Source organism: Parus major, chromosome 23 (assembly GCF_001522545.3).
Source record: "Parus major isolate Abel chromosome 23, Parus_major1.1, whole genome shotgun sequence".
NCBI lineage: Eukaryota > Metazoa > Chordata > Aves > Passeriformes > Paridae > Parus > Parus major.
Window position 1 is genome coordinate 4,892,094 of NC_031791.1, and position 18,296 is coordinate 4,910,389.

The following is an 18,296-nucleotide window of genomic DNA, read 5'->3' on the forward strand; positions in this document are numbered from 1 at the left end:
AGTGGGGAGCGAGGGGCCCTGCAGCAGCCACTGCAGGGAGAGCGCTGGTGGGAGATGCCCAGGCTGCTGCTGCTCTGTGTCCCCCACAGCTGTGGGGACATGAGGAGGGCAGGCAGGCCCTGGCAGAGGTCCAGGGAAGCTCCCACAGCCAGGAGGGAGCGAGGGGGAGCAGGGAACACAGGCTGCCCTCCCACTCACCACACACAGCTGGACGCGCATCCCACTGCTGAGGGCTCAGCATGGGGGGGAGGAGGCAGGGGCTGCTCCAAACGGGCAGGGAGGGAGGCCCAGGAGCAGGGACACCCTGCAGCAGTGGCACAGGGGAGGGCAGAGTGGATGAAACGTGGTCAGGTGCTGGCAGCAGGTGTTCCAGCACCTCCTTGTCCAGGTGGGCAACAGGGAGGTGACCGCAAGCAGCAGCCGATGGGACCGTGGCTCGTTTGGTGGAGCACAGCCTCTGCCAACACTGAACTCAAACATCCTAAGTGTCCCCCAGCTCCCCCCAGGCACAAATCCCATTTTTCCTGGAGTCAAACAGCAGCAGCACCCTGAGGAATCAGAAGGGTGCACATACTTCCCTCCACCCCAAGCAACCCGCAGCAGATGTCAATCAGAAATGGGTGAACCAAACTTGTTCCCTTGCCACGATTATCCTGAACAAAGGACATGGACCAGTGTCCAGTGAAACCTGGAAGGGCCAGGAGAGGGGAGAAATTGTATGAAACTCAATGGGCAAAGATTGAGCTTCACAAATTTCCACTGGCATCTACTCCTACAGTTTCCACTGCTGAAAACAAACCCGAGCCACGGGGAGGTTTCTGGGCTGTTTCTGCTGTGGCAGTCTGGAAAATGTTCAAGCTAATTGGAGCTGGGTAACTCTGAGCACATTGGCTGAGAGGAGTTTAGTTCCTGACTGGTGATAACACCATTCAATTTATAATACAAACAGAAAAACTTCTGAGCAAGAAATGGAGAGCGGCAGAAGCATGAGCTTGTCCCAGGGAAAAACACTCCCGTCTGAACTCAGACATCAGCTCCACTGTGTTGGCAGTGACCACATCAACTCTGCTCTGCTTCCTTATCTCCAGTGACATGTTACCCACCAGGCTGTGGAGCTGCAGGGGTCACTTCCCTCTGCTGATCACGTCAGCTCTCAGGAAGCCAAGTGTTTCAGACTCCTCTACAGCGGCTCAGACATCACCTGTCCATCTGGCCTGCTGGACGAGGTTGCCACGCAAACAGCAGAGGCAGCAAAACGAGAAAACTCTGCTTTTCCTTCAGTTCTCAGCCAAATTCTTGATTTTTTGCTCAGAATGAATATGCATAAAAGTGCGAGATTCAGCCCAGTAAGAGCAGAGGCACAGACACAAACTCTGCTTAAATCCCTGCTGGAGAGGCAGAAACATTTGGTAGGTGTCTGAGTGAACCCTGCAGACTGCAAACTGTGTATCACAGTGTCTAAATCTGCTAGAGGTGCTGTGTGTAAGAAACCCTGGGAAGAGAGCTAAGTATGACTCTGTTTTTTAAGGGAATTGAATGAAGATAGAGATCTTTTGGATTTTTTTTCAGCACCAGTCAGGCTGCAGTGATGTCCCTGTACTGATCTCTCCTTCTCAAAATTGAAATCACCTCTGAAATGTCCTATTAAGCTGGATTGCCACCCAGGACAGAGTACACCTTTGCAAAGAGGAGGAGGAGGTGCTGATCTCCAGTGCTCAGGTGCCCCCACCAGATACCATTCTGACACCACTAGTTCAGGTCACTGGATTTGTTCACTCCAAGCCCAGTGGAGTTTTCTTGTGCTTCCTGCTGCTCTCAGACTTGCACTGTCAGGTTATATATAGTGCAAATGTTTTATAACAACTTGCACTGGTGGATATTTAAGCTGGGTGAGAAAGGAGTTTTTTACAACTGTATTAAACCCAGAAAAAAGCATTTCCTTTAGGATTAGGCTTTGTTATCCTGCAAATAAAGTGGGATGAAACATTAATGTCCCAGCTTGGAGCACAGGTCCTACACCAGGATGTAGTGCTGGGGAGGAGGAGGGGTCAGAGCAGGTTCTGCTACACTGAGAGCTCAATTGTAGAGATGATTTTTACCTTGGCATGTCTCTGAATTACCTATATGCAGGAGATTAACCACCTCATAAGAGAAGCTAGCAGCCAGAATCGCTGCTCTGTCCAAAATGCATCTTCCCTCACTTCTCAGGGATCCCTCCTTGTCAGGAAACTTCTCAAACATAAATGGATGCATAAACAACTCAAAATCTTTTTGTCTCATTGCAAAAACTGAATTTCAATAGCAAGCAAGGAAAAGAAAAGGAGAAAAGACAGAGTGCTAGATGCAAACATTACAGCTCAATCATGCCAAGGTTTAACTCAGCATGAGTTAAAGCACGCTACTCCAGATTTGCAAACAGGAGCACACCGAGCACGCCAAGTCCTCTGTCACAAAAACACAGTTAAAAGCACAAATACACAAACATGTGATCTGCATTCCTCATCACATAACAGTGCTGAGACATACCCAAAACAGGGTCATTTGGGCCCAACTTATTACAAGTGCTGGCCCAACTGACACAGTCCTACCCGACCACAGCACTTTAGGTGAAGTGGGAATGGAAGCAGAACTCAAGTCAGAGGTCAGCTAGGAATGGAGAAATCAATCTTGTTCAGCTTAGGGAGAGGGGAAAAAAGCCTACAAATGCTTCTAACTGAGCTGCACACATGCAGAAAGTAATGTGGGGAGCAGGGTGCTCTCCATCAGCTCTGGACATCAGAAAAAGAACAAGTTTAAAATGCAAGACAGAGATTTAGATTAAACACCCTGAAAAATCTCTCTAATGATGAGTAGGCCTAAGTGTTGGCATACATCACCTGCACACAATGTGGGATTACCAGCACAAAGAGCCTTGAAAGAAGAACTATTAGAAAGGATTTAGAAGTCTACCTGACCTTACCCAGGGTTGGGAAACATCCAGGACATCTCTGAAGGTCCCTGATGTCTGAGACTATGAACAAAGTTTCAGACATTCCATTAAATTAGACATAGGGCAGCGACACAGCTCCCAGAGCACTCCCATCTAGACTGAAGCACAGCTACTAGATGAATAAGATCATCATTTAATATCCTAACAGCATCTTTTACTTATAGACACCATATTGTCCTGCAAAATTCATCAGGTTTCCACAGGAGTGCCTCAAGAAAAGCAGATTATCAAGATGTAGAACTGTCACTTGCTAAGATGTAAACACCAAATCAGGAGGACCAAGACTCAGCACATCTCTCACAAACAGAACACACTCCAACTTTTAATTAAATACTTTAAACAGCATGGAAATACTCGTATTTCCCTCGTGCCCATTGGAAGGGACTCCCTGATTTCCATCTGCATTTCCATACCATCTACCGGGCAGATCCTGAACTACCCAGCAGCACAGGCAGGGCTGTACACCACAGCAGCCTGTCCAAGCTGAGACCCCCACGAGCCAAGTTTTGTTCCCCACATTAACACCAAGCCACATGCCCGAGATGAAGCACAAGGAAAGAAACCACCATCCTATCCTCCAAATATTCCCAGCAAACACATATGGCCAGCAGTCTGGCCAGCAGAAGCTGAGAGGAAGAGGAGAGGAAGGCGAGAGGAGGAGGCCCAGCCCGCAGCCGGCTGAAGCGAGGTGGCAGAACATTTTCCCCCAATATTACTGGCTGCGAACTGCAGCGACCACATGGCTGTTCCCAGCCACTCAGTGCACGCTGTTTACTATAAACAACAACAGTAAACACGAACTCAGCCAAAAAACCGAAGCCGGGGACCCCAGAGCTGGCTCTCCACATCCCGACGTTCCCCATGGAAATAGTTTCATGTTCAGCTGCTGAACCGAAATCATCCGAGACCCAAGGGAGCCGAGCTGCTCAGTGCATCCCAAACTCAGGCCGCCTGTTCGGATTTGCCAGCTCTGCCTTCAGTCATCCAGACTCCAAAGTGCTGCCAGTTTTACACGGGAGCTTCAAAGAGCTGGCGGATTAAACCTGCGCGGCAGGAGCCAGCCGTCAGCGGGGTTATTTTTAAACATCTCACTGTGCACGAAACGCTCAAATCTTGTCTCGCTCCCAGCTCTATCCCAGCACTCGACTCGGGGCGGCTGCGAGGGAGGCGCAGCTTTCCCCCAGGCGTGGTGGTGATGGGATTTCTCCGGCTGCTGCCGGGGTCACCTCCAGCAGCAGGATCTCACAGGGACCTGCTCGGGGCACCGGGACCAGCTCCACACACACACCGCGGTGGCAGGAGGCTGTCACCGAGCTCCAAAGGGCTCGTGGGGGAGGAAGGGCACAAACCCCACCCCGGGCACAGCCCGCAGCCGGGGCCACCTCCTGCAAATCTCCGGCAGCTCGGTCCCGCTTCCCCTTTCCTGCCAGGAGCGTCCGGCTGACACCGAACGGCGCCGGGGAGGGGGGCGGCTCCGGCCGGCCCAAGAACCGCTCCGAGGCCTCGGGGCGAGGCGGCACCGCGGCTGCCCGAGGCCCTGCCCGGGGACACCCGGCAGAACAACAAAGCCCTGGAAGAGGCTTCCCCGGGAGGCACAGCTCGGCCGGGCAGCCGCGGGGCCGGAGAGCCCCCGGGGCACTGCCCGGCCTTCGGCAGGGCCGGTCCCGGAGGGGCACCAGCAGGTGCGGGCGGTGACAGCCGCCCCCGGCCCGGGCACCGCGCTAAGGCGGCGGCCGGGCCCCGCTGACAGGAGGGATGGGATCCGGGCCGGGCTGCGGGCCCGACCCCCGCCCGAACCCCGCCGCGCCTCCCCTCCCCGCGCCGGGCCGGAGCGAGCCCGGCCGAGCCGCCCGCCCCGGGCCGCCCGCTCACCTGCGCGGCCGCCGAGCGCTGGCGCTGCTCAGTCCCTCGCCGCCGCCGCCGCCGCCATGTTCGCGCTGCGCAGGGAGGCGGGGAGGGAACGGGAGGGAACGGAGGGAGCGAAGGGGGTGCGGCGGGGGATCGGGAAGGAGGGACCGGCGGCCCAGCCCGGCGGCCCGGCCCGGCCCCGCACCGCCCCCGCCGCCGACACGGCTCCGGCCAGCGCCGGAGCTTCGGCAGCTGATCGGCCGGTGAGGCTCAGAGAGGCTCAGCTGGGTCGGCGCGGCTGCACGTGGTTCGGCTTACTTGGGTTCGGCTGCGTTCGACTCGGCTCGGGCTCGGGTGCGCTCGACCTCGGCTGGGTTCGGCCCGGCCCGGCTCCACTCGGGCTCGGCTGGGTTCGGCTCGGCTCGGGCTCGGCTGGGTTCGGCTCGGCTCGGGCTCGGCTGGGTTCGGCTCGGCTCGGATCCGCTCGGCCCGGCTCGGCTCGGCCTTCACAAACCACGGCCGCCCCCGGCCGTGCCCGCTGTCCTCACGCAGGGACAGACCCTGCGGTTTAGATTGGATATTGAGAAAAATTTCTCCCTGGAAAGGGTTGTCCAGCCCTGGCACAGGCTGCCCAGGGCAGCGGTGGAGTCACCGGAGGGATTTAAGATGTGTAGATGTGACACCTGGGGACATGAGTTGGTGGTGGCCTTGGCAGTGCCAGGGTAACTGTTGGATTTGATCTTAGAGGGCTTTTCCAACCCAAGCGATCGGTGATGCTGTGTGACATGGGCTACTGCAAGAGCCACCTTTGCCCGCACAGACCCCACCAGTCCCTTTGCACCAACACATCTGCCTTCCACCCTCTGCTGCCCCCAAACCCTGCACCCTCCGCTGGTGCAGCCATCTCCCACCCTTGCCATCAGGACACGCTGTTCCAGGTTCCCAGAGGAAAACATTTCCCATTTGCTCCATGCAGTATCCTGCTGAAGAGCCTGCTTCCACTGCAGGGATCACAGCTGAAGGGAGCCGTTCATCTGAAATAGCAGCCAGCTCACTCTGGATACAGAGCAGAGATCCTGTCCTTGCTCTGCTTGCTGCAGAAAAAAATCCCAACAAAATTATTGTGGTCTGGAGATTCAGTTTGCATCTTTTAAGATACTCAAGTGAGTGGTGAGTGAGTCTAAAGGACATCTGGGGTTAAACCTGGGTGTCATGGCCCAGGTATTTCAGTGGGGCAGTGGAGACACCACAGAATCACGGAATGGTTTGGGTTGGAGGAGGAAAAGATGATCCAGTTCCACCTCTCTGCCATGGGCAGGGACACTTCCACTGTCCCAGGTTGCTCCAAGCCCTGTCCAACTTGGCCTTGAACACTTCTAGGGATGTGCTAGTGCCTCTCTGGGCAACTCGTGTCAGGCCTTCACCACCCTCACAGGGAAGAGTTTTCCCTTAACATATTTTCCTACATACCTTTGGAGTGACACAGATGTGTGGCAAGTCTTAGGGACAAAACATCTGAACAATTTTCAAAGTACTTGTAGTGACACAGCTAATGTAGGAGTCTCCCCCTGAATGATTTCTTGTTCTGGGAGATTACATGGAGGCTTGAGTGGTTTAGGTCAAAGAAGATCAGAAGGAAACACCCCTGGTGTGGACAGGGCTTGGTGGAGTGTGGAAAGGCTGTTCCTGGAAAGCTCTGCAATAAGTGTGGCTTCCTGCAGTGAGTGGTGGTGTTGCCTGTGACAGAGAGAAGCCAAAGCTGTGATTCATCTGCTCACTGCCCACTGCCAAACCTGATGCCAGTCAGGGAGGCACAGGCTGGGCAAGAACTCCAGGGTAGGACCTTCCCACCACTACCCAGCCTTTCAGGAAGGGCTGGAACCACCTCAGCCCATTCCTGAGTTCCTCCCTTTTCCTCTGGGGAAGTGAATGGCATCGCTCTGATGGGCTGAAGGCTGCAGTGTTCCCAAGGGACTGGAACTGATGGCTGGACTGAAGGCAAGACACACCCTGTAGGTGCTCACACTGTCCTAGTTGAGATGCTGGACTCGGTTCAGCAGTCCTGCCCAAGGCCAAAGAAACTTCTGCCTGATCAGCAGCTAACTTCTGGGGCCCAGCAATTTGTCCACAGCTCTTTGACCCACTTCTCAAGGGGAGAAAAAAGTACTCTCAGAGCAAAATAAACCTGTATTTGCTTGTCTTTCACCACAAAACAAATTAAAAATAAAGACATCTACTTCATCAAACTGGGTGGGATTTCTAATAGTGGGGGAGAAAACTATTTAAAACTGTTCCAGAGCTGCAGTTTGGAGGTTTCTCTTGTCTTCTGAATGGTGACATTGGCCACTGCTGAGGGCCAGCACTGGCCTGGAAAACCTCTTGTGCTGAAATACTCCCACTGGAGGGATGGACAGTTTGAAATGCTGGTGTGAGCTTCTGTTTTAAGATGTGGAGTACTTGGTTGAGGTGGGACATGGAAGTATGTTTGCTTCAGCCTTGCACCTGAGCACTTTATAAATTCACAGGTACTACCAAACGCTTCTCATGGGTGTCAGCAACTCTGGTATGTCCACAGTAATCACTATTTCATGAATGGAATAAGTGCACAACTTAGTGCAACAGCTCAGAGCTACAAGATGGAGACAGGAGCAAAATTTCTCCATTGGCTTTAATTTGGAATGAGCAGTGGGATTTACATATGACATCCATATGAGCACCACAGGAATTCAGTTTGATTAATACTACAATAGAAATGGTTTGCCATTTATTCTGAAGTGTTGCCAGGAAAGCTCAGCACATTTGCAGCCTGATTTGGGCCAGCTCCAGAAGATGAATGGCTGGGAGGGAACCCCTCAAAGGGTGCCCTGATGCACGGGGTGTTGGACACACTGGAGCAGGACCTGCAGGAGGAGAGGGTGGAGTGGGATATAAGGAAACGTGACTGGGAAGAAAACCTCCTGCTGTCTTCCCTTCTCCCCTCCCTCTTCCTCCCTCATTAGTGCCTTGCAGCAATCCGGCATCAAATGTCCTTTTAGGCTGGTTCCCACTATTTGCAGTGTTCCCATTAATGAACTTTGTTTTCTGCCACGAATTGATCCTCAGTCTGGCATGGATGAAAATAACAGAGCATGTTCTGCTTGAGAGAAAAAGGCTAATGTCCCCTGGTCCATGACCTTTTTATCCTGAATCTGATACTTCATAAAAAGGTGAATAAGAGGGCACAGGGATGGATGTAGAGGAGGAAGATCTAAAGGAACATGTGCACCCAGTATTCCTGCTTCTCTCATAGATTTGTTCTTTGACCTGACATCTTTCTTGGAGAGGGGAGGTGGGAATCTTCTCCCCATGCCTCAAAAAGGCAGAGGAAAAGGTTATTTACAGAGATTAAAGCCCCAACAATCAGCAGATCACTTTGCAGGGCCTGCCATAAGTTTCCTTTCCCAAAGCAATCTCATATTGAGACCAGCTGTTGAATTTGCCAGGGTCTGTCTGCCCAAAAGAGCCCATTTTTTTCCTGAAAACTTCATGGCCTGGAAAATCACCTTTGTGAATACCAAAATGCTCTCTTGGTAGTGGGAAATCTCCTGGCCTCATGTCCCAGACATTTGCAGACAGCTCTGCCTTTCCCTGTCCAGTTGCACAGTGATCCTCTGGCAAAGGCTGCCTGCTGCACCCCAGTGAGCCCCCAACATCCTTGTGAGGCAAAAGTACACATTTTCCCATCATAACACATATTTATTTCTCCTGTTTCACATGGCTCTTTGCATTTATTTCTATCTTTTCCACATGCCAGGTGGATGCCAAGCCTGGGTCCGAAGTGCCGTGTCCAGGGCTTGCACCCCTGTCCTGGTTAAATATACCTGTTCCTGTCAGTATATACACCCAAATTTAAGCTGAAACCCCTCTGTTATAGAGTCACTCCTTGCAGTTCAGGTCTGCTTTGCACACCCTGAATTTCTTCCCAGAGCTATCTTGATCCCACCCCACCTTTGCTGCTTAGCACCTCACCAAGCTTGGGTACATATTTATAATCCTTCTGTTATTCTAATATGAAATTATTATCTAATTAGTATTTAATATCAATATACAACCCATAATTATCTGATTTCAGGCTGTCACAATAGCTCAGTCCTTACTCAGCAGTTGTCTGGTATTTCCAGAGCCTGCTACACACCTCCATCAACACTTTAAGGATGATTGTGTTTGGGTTATCTGGGTGTAGGTGTAAAATATCAGTTTATTTTTAGGTATGTTGTGTAAATTTCTTGGCTAATAGCAGTCTTGCAAGTCCTTCACCAGCTTTATGAAAAGCTGAGAAAAGAGATCTGGTTTCTCTGTAAAAGCAGAATTTAGGAAGTTATTGAACACTTGATTTGTTGCCGTTGTTAATAAATTTCCTGTGTCTATTAATAGCCTCGTATGGGTTTGAATTCCCTTTGTTCCCAGCGCCTTCTAAACATTTCCTACTGCTGCTCTTTGATCCCGCCAGCCACGAATCCTTCCCCTAATAGCTCGTTTCTTCTGTTCGTACCCTTCACAAATGACTGCACGTCTTAATCCGAGCCGACCTCTCGTCCTCCCGCAGGGATTCACGGCTCCAGGGTCCTCTTTGATCCGCGCATCGCAGAGAGACGCGGATCCCCGGGACAAACTGCTGGGATGGGGGCTGTGGGAAGGGGACAGAGCAGCAGGGACATGGCAGAGATGGGCACTTGTTGGGGAAGATGAAACAAGGAAACCTTACGGATATGATTGTTTAGCAAAAGATTCTGAGAATATGAAACCTAGGATTGAAATGGAATTGAAAACTGGCTTTGAGCTATAGGACACCAAGTGCTAGTTACTGTATAACCAAAGAACAATAGCCTAGCCAGCTGAAGGAGAATCCTGTTGGTTGAACAATACCCTTCTGCTGATAGAGAATCCAAAGGTCAAGCAGCAAGAGAAGAATTTGAAGAGTAGCTTTTAGAGTTTAAAATGTAACACTGCATGGTAATGTAGTAGTTCTTATAGGCTATATGTAAATTCTATAGAATGTGTGTCATGTACTGGTTGGTCATTGGGAATTAGAATATTCACTATAGAAAAGGATATAATGTATTGTAACAAGAACTTTGCTTTCTTCGCTTAGCCTCTCTTACCCGCTCCTCTCTTAACTTCTCTGCTCTTACCTGCTCCTCTCATAATCTCTTAACTTGCTCTCTTCCCCTCTCTTAACTTCCTCTCTTGCTCCCTGCTCTTATCCCCTCTTTCCCCCCTCTCTCTACCCTCCTTTAGGTCTTTTCTCTACCCTGAATTACCTCCTTCCCTCATGCTCCCCAGCTCCTCTCTCCACTCTCCCTCCCTCTCTGACCAAGTTTACCTTGTGGCTGGCAGCGTAAACGGATCTCTTCCACCTTCTACCTAAATAATAAACTGCTTATACCTGAACAGCCTGACCCTGGAGAAGTCTCTCACCATGAGCCTGTTTTTTACATCTGTAGGCACTCAGTGCTCCGGGCCTTGCTCGTGCCAAGAGAGCAGAGAGAGCCTTCCCAAGGGATGTGGGAGAGTGTAAATCAACTCCCTAAGTCCTGTCCCCTTGGCACCCGGCAAGGCTGAGCTGGGTGAAGATTTTCATCAGTTTTTTGACCTTTTCACTCCCACCCAAACTTTGAAACCGTTTGAAGTATATAATTTAATTTAATTTAATTTAATTTAATTTAATTTAATTGAGTTCTCATGTTCAATCCCCCTTGTGCACTTTCTCCCTTCTTTCCTTTTTGCCTTTTCCCCCAGCACAGCACCTGCTCAGCTTCTCGAATTACTGCAAAAAATTTCAAGCAAGAGATTTTTTCAGAATCATAATAAACTATTGGACAGAGGAAACAGCTCAAGTATTGATTCAATTTGAGTCATCTTTTCTCAAACCTCCCATTGAATTTCTGGCATTGCTTAGATTCAGGGTCATCTTGGACTCACTGATCAATATAAAATGTTATTATTTATGTGTCTTGCTTTTGTTTGCCCTTACTGCTCTTTGACACATACATATCAATTTGGGACAATCAGTTTATTATTTCTTCCCCTCCTTTTCCAGTGAAACAGGATGGATTCCAGCTGTTGCTCTCCTTGCAATGATGTGACCATTTTGAGTATCTGAAAACAAAGTTTCACCAGGAAGTCTCCATTTCTATTCAATTTTTCTGAGTAAATTTTTCTCCCTATAAAATACAGCCAATAGTTTGTAGCTCCTTCATCGACTGCTGGCTGGGCTCACCCTGCAGCAGGTGTGGAACTTTCTGGTCCCTTCAGAGCAGAATATCCCTTTAGAATGCAAAATAATATTAATTATTTTAGCTTATTGAAGGAATACATATTCAACAAACCGCTATGGAGAGAGTCCACCTGTGACTGAAGGTTGTGTGTGTCTTTCTGGGAAGATTTTCTTTGTGACAGGATAAGGGGGAATGAGTTCCAACTTCCAGAGAGTGGATTTAGATGGGACATTGGGAAAGAATCATTCCATGACAGGCTGGGCAGGCCCTGGCACAGGTCCCCAGGGAAGCTGTGGCTGCCCTTGGATCCCTGGAAGTGTCCAAGGCCAGGCTGGACAGGGCTTGGAGCAGCCTGGAAGGTGTCCCTGCCATGGCAGGGGTGGAATGAGACGGTGTTTAAGTTCTCTTCTAACTCAGCCAATCTGTGGTCCTGTGATTCTATGAAATCCTGCTACAGCTCAGCTGGTTTTCCTTGGAAAATCGGTCACCTTGCACTAAGGAGGGTGCCAGCCCAATGACATCAATATTTTCAGGTTGACACTCTGGAAAGTCTAAACCTGGGATACACAGAGGTGTCAGTCTGTGTTGTGAACCAAGAGATTTGGTTGGAAAATCCCAGGGGTCTGGGGATTTACAAAATTGTCATGATAGTTTGAGACAGGAAGCCATGAACCCAGATCAGATGGTAGGAGGGATAATTGAGCTCCTGCAGCTACACACTGGCAAAACGAATGGCTTTTGGTCAGAAAGTAGCTCTGGCTGGACAGACTGGTGAGCTTTGCTGTGAGAGACTGAGGCTGGTTTAAACATCCACGCTGGTCCAGGCCATGTCCCAGCAGCTCTCAGTAGCACCCTGGCAGCACTGTGGGCTTGGCAGGCTGGATACAAATCCTTGAGGAACCAGCAGGGACATCATTAATGCTGTAAACTGGGCATGTTAAATGTCAGCTGTGCCCAGCTTTGTGACAGAGCCTCTGACCTGAGGTGAAGGAGAGGTGCTGCTCCTGCTGGGACTGGAAATTAGAAAGACAGAGCTGTGAAGTCATTTTAGTGAAGATGATAACAATCATAAAATCTACAGCAAGGTTTGCAGGTGACAAAAATCCTGAGCAGGGCAGGTTACGGCTGCCAACCCTCAGGACCATTAAATAGCCCCAGTCCAGCTGCTGAATTTGAAGAGCCATCCACAAATCCACTCCTGAGAGCCTGGAAAATGTATACTCCAAGATGAGAGACTCTGTCTCACAAAGCATCATTCAGGGCAGCTTCAGAATCATTCTGTGTATCTGCCTGACACTGGGTTTATAAAAAGGGGAATAGCAAAGAGTTAGGAGTGACCTAGATCTTTCACACGGCGTTGGAAAAGCTATTCCAGGAACAACACAGCAGCTCTGCTGTCAGCCTCTGACAGGGCTGTAGAAGCACAAAGAGGGCTGGAAGAAAAGCTACAAAAGTCTTCTGGGGGCCAGAAAACCTCCTTGACTTGAGGTCAAGGAGCTCTTCATGCTTGGCACGGGAAGCTGAAGGATCTTGGCTGTGGCGTGTGCCCCGCTCATGTGGAAACGGCTCGAGATGCAATGAGATGGAGGGGCTGGGGCTGAAAATGGGGGTGATGCAAAGAGGGGAGATGTCAGTGCCAGGGGTGGCCTGGCCAGGGCCAGGGAAGCTGAGCATCTCACTCTGGGGCTCTACCCCTTCACACTGATCCTGGCTGAAAAGAGGAATTCCTGCCCCAGAGCAGGGATTTAATTTAAATAGCACACACTGAGCTTCTGTTTGGATTTGCACAAACACTTGTCCTGCCTTTCTGGGCTTTCCTTTCTCCAAATTACTTCAGGCCTGTTCCACTTGGAGGTGCAGTATGGTGGACCATGCTTTCCCCTATGACAGAGAGTCTCCACTGGCCCTGAATTATCCATTATGTCTTTTAATGGAGCACGAACCTTGGGAGGAACCTGTTCCTCAGGGTTTCCATCTCACTCAAAGCATGTGGTTTACCATGTTCATCTGGGGGGGATCATGGTGGATCCCACCTTTTCCAGTGGCCCTGCTGAGTTTTATAGGATTGAAATATTCAGCTTCACTACAGTCTTTGGGCTCAGCAGAGAGTGTTTGAGTGAGACTTGTGACATATAAAAGTTGCACTAAGTGGTCTCTAACAATTACTTTTGTCTTTAATTTTTGCAGTTCTTCTGTGGTTTTTTTGGTTTTTTTTTTCAGAAGTAGCCATACAGCGCATTCATATCCTCCAAATTAAATAGAATTATTTCCCATTTGCATGTGACCAGCCTCTCCCAAGTGACATCAGCCATTTTCCTTTGCTCTGAGAGGGGTAAATCCTATACCCAGTGATGATGGGAAAGCAGGGCCAGCCCTTGGGCATTCCTGTGGGGCTGGAAGTGCTTTAATTCCACTGCAGGCTCCTTGCTCCAGTGTCACCTCTGGATGCTCCCACCAAGCTTGCCCACCCCTTGCATCAGCTTCTACCTTGCCTTCTTTTCCTCATCACCACTTGCAGCAGATCCTTGACTGCACGCTCAGCTCGAAGCCAGTTGGAAAATCATTTTGGTGAATTAATTTGTGAGTTGTTCATTAGGATTATTCACGGGTGGCCGGGCTCTGCAGGACACAGCTCCCACACACGCAGGCACCGGGGGCCATGGGCACATCCTGGCCTTGGAGCATTTTCCAGGGCATCCTGTGTTTTCCTGCAGATGTGTCTCTGCCTTATTCATTGCCCATCAATACAGATAAAACCACAGAGCCTGTGCTGGAGAAAGGGGGAGGTTCCTGTGCAATCCTGCTGGGAAATGGCTCCCGGGGCTATTTCAGGACATGAACTCCAGATCGGGCTGTTCTGTATGGAAATGAAGCTGTTTGCTTTCAAAAGTGCTTTTCCTAAGTAAAGTCTTCGCTCTGCTCTCCTCGGGATGCTGCCAGCATGCTGAGGAGACTTACAGGAGGAGTTTTTTTAATTCCCAGGGCTTTGCCTCTGCCCAAACCATGGAGCAGAGGGTCCCACCCTGCCTGCAGTGGGTTGTGCTGTGCAGGGATGTTGAACTTGTCCTATTCCCTACACTTCAGCCTGTGGCCAAGGCTGCTAAAACACGTCCCCAAGGAGCCACATCCACACATTTGTTTAACACTTCCAGGGATGGTGACTCCACCAGCCTGTTCATCCTTTCACCCTTTTCCCTATTATCCAGTTTAAGCCTCCCCTAGCACAACTTGAGGCAGTATCCTCAGAAGGCTCAGAATGGGCCCTGATTATTTTTTAAGACCAGTTGCCTTGTTCTGCTTAAATTAAAATTGCAGCATCCTGATGTTTCTGTGAGCATAAAATCCATAGGATGCATGCACAGCTGAGCGACATCATCTGATCTGATTCATATTTTAAAGTCTATAGAGTTCAAACACAATGCACTTATTAGCAGGCAGATGTACAGGTGAAGTTTCATGCACCCCACTACCAACTTCAGGAGCAGTTAAGTGCTGCTTTATGACACAAAAGGTATTTCAGGGCATGTCTGAAATACCCCCCTGGTTATTTAGGGGATCTGTGTGTTTGGGATCTTGCACTGATCAACTCTGGGCCCTTGAGAAAGGCTGTGCCAGACTTTCTCTCTCCATGGGAACTTGCTTTTCTGAGACAGGAGGGACCTGGGGATGCTAATTTGCCTCTCCCAGAACATTAATTGAATTGCAGATATAAATTGGTATTAGGGTAGTCTGGAAATAAGATATAAAAAGATTTCCTGGCACGGTGCTGCAGATTTTTCTCTATTAACATTTTGCAGAGAACAAAACATGGCTCACAAATACCTGCTATTAGTTTCAGTGTTTATTAAAGTGTCACCAACTGTGCCAGAGACACGAGATCTGCAGGATGTTGAACACAGAGCCTTGGAGCCTGTGGTGGCCTAGGGAAGGCAGGAAAATGGGCACTGCCAGTGCCTCCAGCTCCTGCTTTCCCAAAATTAGGGAAATAAGCTAAATGAGCAGCAGGTGAGGGATGCTCCTGATGTGAAGGAAGTAAAAACTCCCCTGGTCCTTGGCAGGTCAGGGAAGGGCACATCCCTTTTTGACCCTAATTTTGTGGTGGGGAAGACACTGGAGTAGCGTTCATGCAGTGGCTGAAAATGAAAATATTGCTCTTTTTACAAGAGCTCTGTCTCCTCCTTAGGGAGCAGCTGTTATTTTAGAGGCAAAACAGTGCTGAGCTGAGCTTGTGGCATCGTGGAGTGTGTCCAGCAGTGATTTCCCACTGCTAATCCAGAAGAATGTGATGTGATGTGCAGGAAAAGCTGAATGAGATGAGCTCCAGGAGGGGCTCACAGGTCAGACAATTTCCAAGGGACTGAGTCTGGGAGCAACTGTGGCAGCTTAAGCACGGGAAGAGCAGCACTGTGAGCACTGTGGAGCTAAAAACCTGGGGGAATTTTGGTAAGGGAGTAGCAACAAGCCCCTAAAAAAAAAAATCCTAGACAGAACGATCTGCTGATGTGTAAGTTCAATCAGGATATGGGAAAAATGGAAGAGCCAAAGTAAGGCAAAACATGGGGCAGCTCCAGTGGGACTTGTGAGTCTGAAAGGGGGAATGAGCACATGATGCTCATGAAAAAGAGAGACAACAGATAGGAGATGAAAGCCTCACAGGTGCCATGGGCCTCCATCTGCTTCCATAGGTAGGAGACACTCTGAGCAGCCTGGAAGCACAGCTGCTCAGAGGGATGTTCCCCTGCCACTGTGCCTTCAGTTTAATGAGGGGGAAAAACGCCTGGAGAAGCTTGTTTTTTACATTTCCAGTTTGACAAAATTGGCAGTGGAGAAAAGGCAGTTTTGGGGTGCTGCTTTCATCCTTTCCAGGGTACCTTGTTTTGGTAGCAGGGCACAGGATGGTGAAAGGGGGACACTCTGCTCACTGAGGGGTGGGTTTATGAGCAAACTGGGGACAGGGACTGTCCAGGGCAGCTGAGTTATGGTACCTGGGAGGGCTTGAGCCACAAATTCCCAGCCCCAGTCCTGTCAATCTCCTGTGATGTTTCTGAAAGGTTCCTCTGAACAACAGCAGCAGAACCAGGGCTGGTTTGAACCTAGCAGAGGAAGTGTCTGGGCAGGGAGGTCAGGAGTGACACCAGCAGTGCCAGACCTGCTCAGGCTCCACCTTCACCTGCAAGAAGTGTCCAGAGGTTCCTCTGCACCCTGCCAGAGCCTCTGCTCCCAAAGGAGCACACCACAACCTCAGGTTAGTTGTGTGTGCAACATCTGCAGGATCTGTTCTGGAACTGATACCGTCCTGGTGAAGCTTTGTGAGCCATCAGAAGTTTCAGACACAGCTGCTTCTGATGCAGAGACCACTTACAGCCTTTTTTATACATCTTCATAGCTGTCTGAAACACCCAGCTGAGCTCCCCACATGCTTTCTGTGCCAGAGGACGAGCTGTTTTGGAAAAACCAAAGGAAAATGACCACGATACTCCTGAGGATATGAGGAGACAGATATTATTTCTCCATTGTTTATTAACAACTTATTGGGCCTTCAGAAAGCTCAGCTGTGCAGCTGTAAGAGCCCACAGGAGATGCTGAGTCCTCATCAGAGCCGTGCTGAGAGGGACATTGGAGTGGTGGCCTTGAGCCTTGGTGCCAGCCAGGGGCAGGGGGTGCCCAGTGCCCAGGGGCTGTGGAAGGTGTGGGCAGTCAGCAGCTCCCAGAGCCTCAGGAGATGCTGTAGAGCGGAGCTGAGGTGACCTGGCTGCAGAGGTGCTTCAAGGATAACTCTGGAATTACAGCCTGGAGAACTGTAATTTCCTGATGGGCAAGGGAGGTTCCTCCCTACGTTGATTTCCTGAAATATGAGAGTGACTGTGAGTGGTGGGGGCTCTCCAGCCCCTGCCAAGCTTGCTGAGCCTCCTGGAAGTGGCCTCTAGGATGCTCTCCTGCCTCCCAGCTCCACCCTGCTGGTGCTGGGAGCTGGGACTCCTCCGCTGCCCAGCACTTGCCAGGCTGGCAGATGGGCACCCGTGGCTTCCAGGCTCGCTGAGTCCCCAGCAGCTTGCCACGCAGGTTGCTGCAGAGTGGGGATTGCCAGCCTGCTCCAGAGCGTGCCAGATGGACCACGGGGCTGGCAGGGATCCCCTGCTCCGTGCTGCCTGCCTGGCAGGCTCTCAGCATCCCAGGCTGGCCCGCTCCCCGGGGCTCCTGGCCCAGCACTGTGGCAACCTGGGAGTGCTCAGCACCTGCAATCATCAGCAATTCCAGGTGCTGTGCCTGGCCAGCAGAGCTGTGAGCTCGAGGAACCCCAAAACTAAATCCCACTCTGGCACCGCAGCACTTTGGGGTCTGCTGGGGCAGGGACACTGGTGTGTGTCCAGTCAGAGCCCTCCAGGCTGGGAGGCAGCTCAGGTCTCCTGGAGAGCTGCTGGAAGGATCTGGGCAGTGTGGATATGTGTAAGGGAGCTGCACGGTGCTGAGCAGGGAGTCCTGGTTCCTGCAGAGCTCCTGGAGGATCCCCTTGGTGCCGTGCAGAGGGGTCACCCCTGTCTGTGCTCGCTCTCTGCCCGTCCCTCATCTGGCTCCGATGGATTCACGGGTTTTTTCCACACTCCCCCTCGCCCCAAGCACAGTCTGCCAGGCAATTCCATCCAGGAACATAAGCAAGTTATTGAAAGCCTTGCTGGCAGAAACATCGGGATCTAATTTCAGCGTGTGAGCGAAAATATTATTCTCCAGTGTGAGGGGAGAAGTGATGAAAGAACAAGAGGCTTTTTGAGATGAGTTGGGAACACCAAGTTACACCAGGACAAAAACTGAGCAGTGATTTCCCAAACCCCAAACTTCCTGCAGAAAGGATTTGGTTGTGATTAAACCATTGTTAGGAGCTTCCCTTTGGTCCAGGGTGTGATTTCTGGTCCTGGGGAAATGCAGAGGAGTCTGGCCAAGGTTGTAGCAGGAGCTGCAGGGTAATTGTTGGTTTAGGAGCCTCGGGCAGTCCCTGGGAGCTGCTGGGGGTGAGGCAGGAGAGCTGTGCTCAGGCACTGCCTGGGGAACAGCAGCAGGAGCTGCTGGAGCAGGGTCAGTGCAGGCTGAAAAAGCAGAGGTTGGATTAGTGGCTGCATCAGAGCCTCAGGGGTGGGATTGCAGAGCCCCCTGCCAGGGGTCGGTCCTCATCTGCTCTGGTGCCACCTGACATGGCAGAGGGTCTG

The 18,296-nt window shown here is 50.8% G+C and overlaps 1 protein-coding gene across 8 annotated transcripts in view; it reads right to left on the reverse strand.

Annotated features, from left to right (window-relative positions):
* SCMH1 (Scm polycomb group protein homolog 1) overlaps window positions 1–4,967 on the reverse strand; it is a 61,344-nt gene extending 56,377 nt beyond the window's left edge. For 6 of the 8 annotated variants that reach the window (XM_015649274.2, XM_015649275.2, XM_019008885.1 and 3 more), the window contains exon 1: window positions 4,862–4,967. The gene's annotated coding sequence lies outside the window, so the exon portion shown is untranslated. Of the gene's footprint in view, window positions 1–3,790; window positions 4,033–4,861 lie in introns of all 8 variants that reach the window. The other 2 variants (XM_015649268.3, XM_015649270.2) reach the window with 2 other exon arrangements.
* Between the last annotated feature and the right edge of the window lie 13,329 nt (window positions 4,968–18,296).